The sequence below is a fragment of the Mustela nigripes genome, chromosome 9 (genome assembly GCF_022355385.1).
Source record: "Mustela nigripes isolate SB6536 chromosome 9, MUSNIG.SB6536, whole genome shotgun sequence".
In the NCBI taxonomy this organism is placed as follows: Eukaryota; Metazoa; Chordata; class Mammalia; order Carnivora; family Mustelidae; genus Mustela; species Mustela nigripes.
The window spans coordinates 29,679,141-29,685,690 of record NC_081565.1 but is presented as its reverse complement, the minus strand read 5'-3'; positions in this window follow the sequence as shown (position 1 = coordinate 29,685,690).

Genomic DNA, 6,550 nt, shown 5'->3' with positions numbered 1-6,550 from the left:
GATGTGGGGCTCTATCCCAGGACCCTGGGATCATGACCTGAGCTGAAGGCAGAGGCTTTAACCCACTGAGCCACCCAGGCGCCCCTGTATCCCAAGTTTTAACATTGCCTTCATTTTCAAAGCTGGTGGGTTTGATCAGCAAGAGCTGGGACATAGTCTGGAAAGTCTTAGTCAACGGAATAGAGATTTGAATTGGACTTTAAAAGACAGAGATGATTTAGATGGTTGACCTAGGTGGATCAGTGAGCTGTTCACTTCGGAAAGACATGATTATAAGATGCTACTCAGCAACAACCATCAGGAAACTGAAAAAATAAAGGTTTATTTCTTCCAGAACCTGGAAATTACACAGCATTCCTGGAGCTACACAGTGAGCTTGGGGGGTAGGGTGGTGGCAGGGTTGGAAGGGGCAAGTGCACACAAGGACCTGGGGTTCTGCCTCTGTTGGGGTTGAGTGTAGGGTCCTAGAGTTCCCCCAGACTCACTATTGGTGAATCTAAATTTAAGAGTGGGAATTTAAAGTGATAGCAGAGAGAAAACAACAAAACAAACCAGTGGCCTAAATGGTCAGTTATCAAATCCAACATCTCTAAAACAAAGGAGCCTAGGGGTTGGGGAAGTGGTTTGATTCTTTATCTGATCTTGTGCTTATTCAAGATAGTACTCTTTCAAGTGGAGGTTTCAGCATTCAAAGCTTAAATCAGGGGGTGCCTGGGTGGCTCAGTCGTTAAGCATCTGCCTTCGGCTTCTGGGATTGAGCCTCGCTTTGCATCCTCTCTCTGCTCAGCGGGAAGTCTGCTTCTCCCTCTTGGACTCCCTCTGGTTGTGTTTCCTCTCTTGCTGTGTCTCTCTCTGTTAAATAAATAAATAAAATCTTTTTAAAAAAAGGGGCACCTGGGTGGCTCAGTGGGTTAAAGCCTCTGCCTTTGGCTCAGGTCATGATCCCAGGATCCTGAGATTGAGCCCAGCATCCGGCTCTCTGCTCAGCAGGGAGCCTGCTTCCCTTTCTCTCTCTCTGCCTGCCCCTCTGTCTACTTGTAATCTCTGTCAAATAAATAAATAAAATCTTTAAAAAAAAAAAGCTTAAAAAAAAAGCTTAAATCAGGTACTTGTATTACAAAAAGAAACCCAAGGGCTGGTGATGGGTTCTCTACAACATATAGGAAAGGCAGCAAAAAACAATAACAAAACAAAACAAACACTAACCTTATTTGCAGATGCTATGATTGCTCTCCATCCTCTGCCCCTCCCCCATATCCAAGAGACTCATCACACACTTTTCTAAGATAATAAGTCAAATACAAAAAAATATATAGTTGTCCTATATAGCACTTATAAACAATTGGAAAAATACAATGTAAAAAGTCTTACTAATGAAAACAACAAAACCTTGCACTATCTAGATATAAACTTGATAAGTGACTTGAAAGACTTATAAGAAGAAAACCATGAAATCTTACATACATAAGAAATCTTAAAACATACATAAAGACTTAAGATAATGGAAAGATATGATGTGTTTCTGGTTGGGAAGATTAAATACTAGAAAATTTCTCCTTTAATTAGTCTATAAATAGAACGCAATATATCATCATCTCAATGAAATTTTGTTTGTTGTACAAATTGTTTGGATACTTCCTTACCCCAAATTGTTGGGAGGAGTCCTCTGAGTTTTGGGGGAACACGATTCAGTCCATAGCACTAGGTTGTTAAAAGTGTTGGGAAATGGGCTCTTCTTCCCTTCTCTCCCCTCTGCAGGAATAAACACAGCCCGTAACTTTGGAGTAAATTACAAGAATCTCTTTACAAATCACTATTTGAGGTATCAAGAGGGTCCCTGTGTGCTGGGAACAGGACCACTTTCCATCAAAACTCAGCATTCATTTGCAGGAGTCAGATGGGAGCCCAGACCTCTGTGTCTCTTAAAAAGACTCCAAAGAGACATTCTTTGAACTCTCATTGTTTTGGGATCTCCATCACGGTTTATCGCTATCCTTGGGTCATCCAGTGGATGCTTTGGTTTGCTGTCAACATAATGGAAATTAAAATCATGAAAATATTAGTAACCTAAACATAGCATAAAAATGTAAATGATTGGGACGCCTGGGTGGCTCAGTTGGTTAAGCAGCTGCCTTCGGCTCAGGTCATGATCCCAGAGTCCTGGGATCGAGTCCTTGCTCTGCAGGGAGCCTGCTTCTCCCTCCGACTCTGCCTTCCACTCTGTCTGCCTGTGCTCGCTCTCGCTCGCTCTCTTTGACAAATAAATAATTAAAATCTTTTAAAAAAAATGTAAATGATCAATTCTATGACTATACCATAGACACAACGTAGCTTTTTAGGAGAGCATTAAATGAAGGGTGACTTCTTTGACTCTATCAGCTCTCATGCTTCCTGCCTCCCTGGACTAAAGCCACAAGCACAATTTGCAGAAATCACACCAAGAGGGTATAACATAGTGGACCTGGTGATCTGGGGAGAAGGAGGAAGGGGAAGAAGAAAGATGTGTGGCGATGGTGAATGTCTGTGAGTGAGGCGAAGCTGAGAACAAGAGCAGGGAGCTGGGTTCGACAGAATGCTCTCAATCAGGCAGAGCTGGATATCATCACTCAGAGCAGTGCTCCTCAAACGTGTCCGAAAGGGGAGGGCAGAATTAACAAAAGCAAGAATTTGCATTTCCAGAGAGTTTTCCTCTGGAGATTCTGATTCACTAAGTCTGGAGCTGGGGCCATGGAACCTGTATCTTTATATTTAACAAGTAATGTCGGGCTAGATAAAATACAACTCGACTAAAAGTAAGAATAAATAAGGAATAAATAGAAGAAGGAATAAGAAAGAATAAATAAGAAAGAATAAATAGAGGAATTGTGTTTAGCACACAGACAGTCCAATCTAGAGTTCTAGGAATATTTGAATGCATGGAGATGTAACAGTAATGTTACAGCAGAACATTTGTAAGGTGCATAGACGAAATGGTAAACAAAAATCCAAAGCATCTTAACTTTGTCCGTTAGGAGAGCATTGAGGCCCGCCCCCCTCCAAATAGTTGGCCAGATTTCTGAGGTGAATTGAAGACCCGACCAAAGGGCAATGCAGGGCAGTACTTGGCAATCAAAGCTTTAGGAGTGGAACTGGGGATGGAAGCATGTCGCCTGCTGCCACCTCGTGGCAGAATTGTGTAGTTAATGAAGACTGGTCAGAAACCGGAATAGCAAATGCTGGTCTGCTACTGATGAGGGCTAAACTTCTTTTTCTAGGGCTATCCTTTTTTCTCTGGATTACGATGTTGAACAGAAGGTGGCTGGTCAGAAATAGGGAATATGTTCAATGAGAGAGGTCTCTGTCATCCTCCCCTTCTTTTCCATTTCCCCAATATTTAGGGTGAGGCTACCTCTTTGAACCAGACGGGTTATGTCAGAGGTAATGTGAAAAGTCTCATTCTCAAAGTGTCAGATGGCTGACTGAGGCTTTCAGAAAAGACAGATCTCACCAGTAGCTGGAGAACATAGTTTTCTACATGATGAGAACCGAAGGGTTCTATAAAGATGTGCTGTCTTTTCACAATTTTTGTCTGAGTGTGGGTTGAAGTTAGGGGTGAAATTAGCATTCCAAGGTGTGACATTCCCTGAGACTCTTAGTTCTGCCCACCTCTGTGTTGGCTTTATTATCAAGCTGGTTGGCAAGAAGTTTCCAGCAGTTTCAGAGTCCTCACATAAAAAATTTAGGAGATAAGTAAATCGTTTCTATTGTATTTCAAGCAATTAACCCCAATCAAATGGTCCATTGTTAAGACCAGAACTTTGCTTGGGGAATGAGGCTTACTATTTTTATTAAGACGATTTTTAGAGATGAAATTGAAGTTAGCTTCCCCTAAGACATAGGGAATAAAGGGGGCTAGATGGATACTTGAATAAAATCCTCGTTGTGTTCTGTTCAGAAAGTGAGGGGAGGGGGGATGGATGCTGGGTAGGCAACAAACAATGTTCATCTAGTATCAGTGATTGGTTTGTCACAGTTCAACACTCAGGTGATGATACTCAAATGAAACTCAATTAATGGGGCGCCTGGGTGGCTCAGTGGGTTAAAGCCTCTGCTTTCGGCTCAGGTCATGATCCCAGGGTCCTGGGATCGAGTCCCGCATCGGGCTCTCTGCTCAGCAGGAAGCCTGTTTCCTCCTCTCTCTCTGCCTGCCTCTCTGCCTACTTGTGATCTCTGTCTGTCAAATAAATAAATAAAATATTAAAAAAAAAAAAAGAAACTCAATTAATGTGAGGGAACTGGTATTGGTGGGGATTATAGTAAACAAAAAGAAGAGGAAGCACTACTCAACTCTAGACAATGTGACAATGCAAGAATACAAGAATATACAAACATGTTAGAGTTTCAGCATTTTCAAGAGGAGTTGATAATCTGAATTTGTATGTCAAATATCCTATTTTATTTTTATTTTGTTTTAAACATTTTATTTATTTATTTATTTGTCAGAGAGAAAGAGCGAGCCTAAGCAGGGGCAGCAGCAGGCAGAGGGAGATGCAGGCTCCCTACTGAGCTGGGAGCCTAAGGCAGGACTCAATCCCAGGATCCTGGGATCGAGACCTGAGCTGAAGGCAGGGGTTTTCCAGACTGAGCCACCCAGGTGTCCCTCAAATATCCTATTTTAGATGTTGGAAATTAAGTTTGTTTTTGTTTCTAACCACAAAAGGCAACAAATACTGTCTAAAATAAACAAAGCTTATCTGTTGACAACATATAGCCTGTGAAACTCTAGTTTACCAATTTTGGATAGAAGAACCATTGCCTGTCATTCAGTGGTCCTGAGTATGCAAGGCTTATCAAGAACTGAGCAGCCAAAGGAGGGAGATCAGAGAGTTAGTGTCGTTCTTATGCAATACACTTCAGCAGGTGTGTCTGATGCCAGGATCAGCCAAGAGGAAATCTTGGCTTCGTGAGGATTGAAATCCACCTCGAGCCAGCGGTGAGTGAGAGCAGAATTTATTGAGGAGAGCAGATACAGACAGAGCTTCCAAGAAACTCAGAAGGGAAAGGAACATGAATCTTGTCTTTGTTTGGGGTCTGGGGTATTATTCAGGATGGTGGTCTGGTGTATGTGTCCTCTCGTGGCATCCAGGTACTGATTAGAACAAAGACAAGGGCCCCGGTATTATTCCTTGGAACCAGGGGGTCCTGGTGTTTAGTCTAGCTCTGGTGGTCTGGAGCACTCTAATAATAGCTTCCTCCAGTCATTCTCACTGGGTCCTTCCTTAGATGTTATCTATACTAGAGAAATCATTAACTCCTTGTCCCTTCTGAAGAGGACATAATGCTATTTGTATTACAATATGTAAAGTGGAGTAGGGTGCAGATCCTAGCAAGAATAGAAGCAGGGAAAAAACAAAAAGCGGATCTCTATGGAGTCCTTCAGCTTCCCTATTCTCAGGTTCCCAAACACAGTTCTCAGGCTTATGCTTCACTCAACAAAATCTGAATTCCACTGGAGCCAGTTACTCCTTTCCTGACTAGAAAAACTACTCTGCTACCCCAAACCACAAGCACTTGTTTATTTTCTTACTTCATGCACAGGTAAGACCCTGTAGGTATAGGGACCAAAGTCTTCATACTACCAGAAATCCAGCGTGGCCTAGGTTTGATCCTTATTTCAAAGCTGCCTGGATTCCTTTGGTTCATTTCCTTTTCTTTTGCTAATACAGCTATCTTTCTTGCATTTCTGAGCCCCTATCTGATGTCATTAGGTAGTTTCTCATAGTTCTGTGAGGCATACAGTTTTTTTTTAATTGATGAGTTAGATTGATTACCTTCCTATCATTAAAACATAGGCATTTAGCTTAATTGAATGGGAAATAGTTTGTTACTATTAATCCCTAATTAGCTTAAAATAAACTAATGTTCAGATCAGAAACTACTTTGATTTATGTTTCTTATCTTCTCCCTGGTCACTTTTCTGTTCCAAAGAAGCAAAAAGCAGTAACTGTATGCACCTTAGCGTCTTGGGGGTTTAAGTGCGATGGAGGACTGCCTTTTTTTTTTTTTTTTTTTAAGATTTTTATTTTTTTTATTTATTTATTTTTTTTTTTTTTAATTATCAGAGAGAGGGGGGGGAGAGGGCGAGCACAGGCAGAGGCAGAGGGAGAAGCAGGCTCCCTGCTGAGCAAGAAGCCCAATGTGGGACGCTGGGATCATGACCTGAGCCAAAGGCAGCTGCTTAACCAACTGAGCCACCCAGGCGTCCCTGGAGGACCGCTTTTTAAAAATGCCCATGCCAGGAGCGCCTGCGTGGTTCAGTGGGTTAAGGCCTCTGTTTTCCGCTGGGGTCATCATCCCAGGGTACTGGGATCGAGCCCCGCTTTGGGCTCCCAGCTCAGTGGGGAGCCTGCTTCCTCCTCTCTCTGCCTCTCTGCCTACTTGTGATCTGTCAAATAAATAAATTAAAATCTTAAAAAAAAAAAAAAAAAGGCCCATGCTGGGCGCCTGGGTGTCTCAGTGGGTTAAGCCTCTGCCTTTGGCTCAGGTCATGGACTCGGGGTCCTGGGCTCCA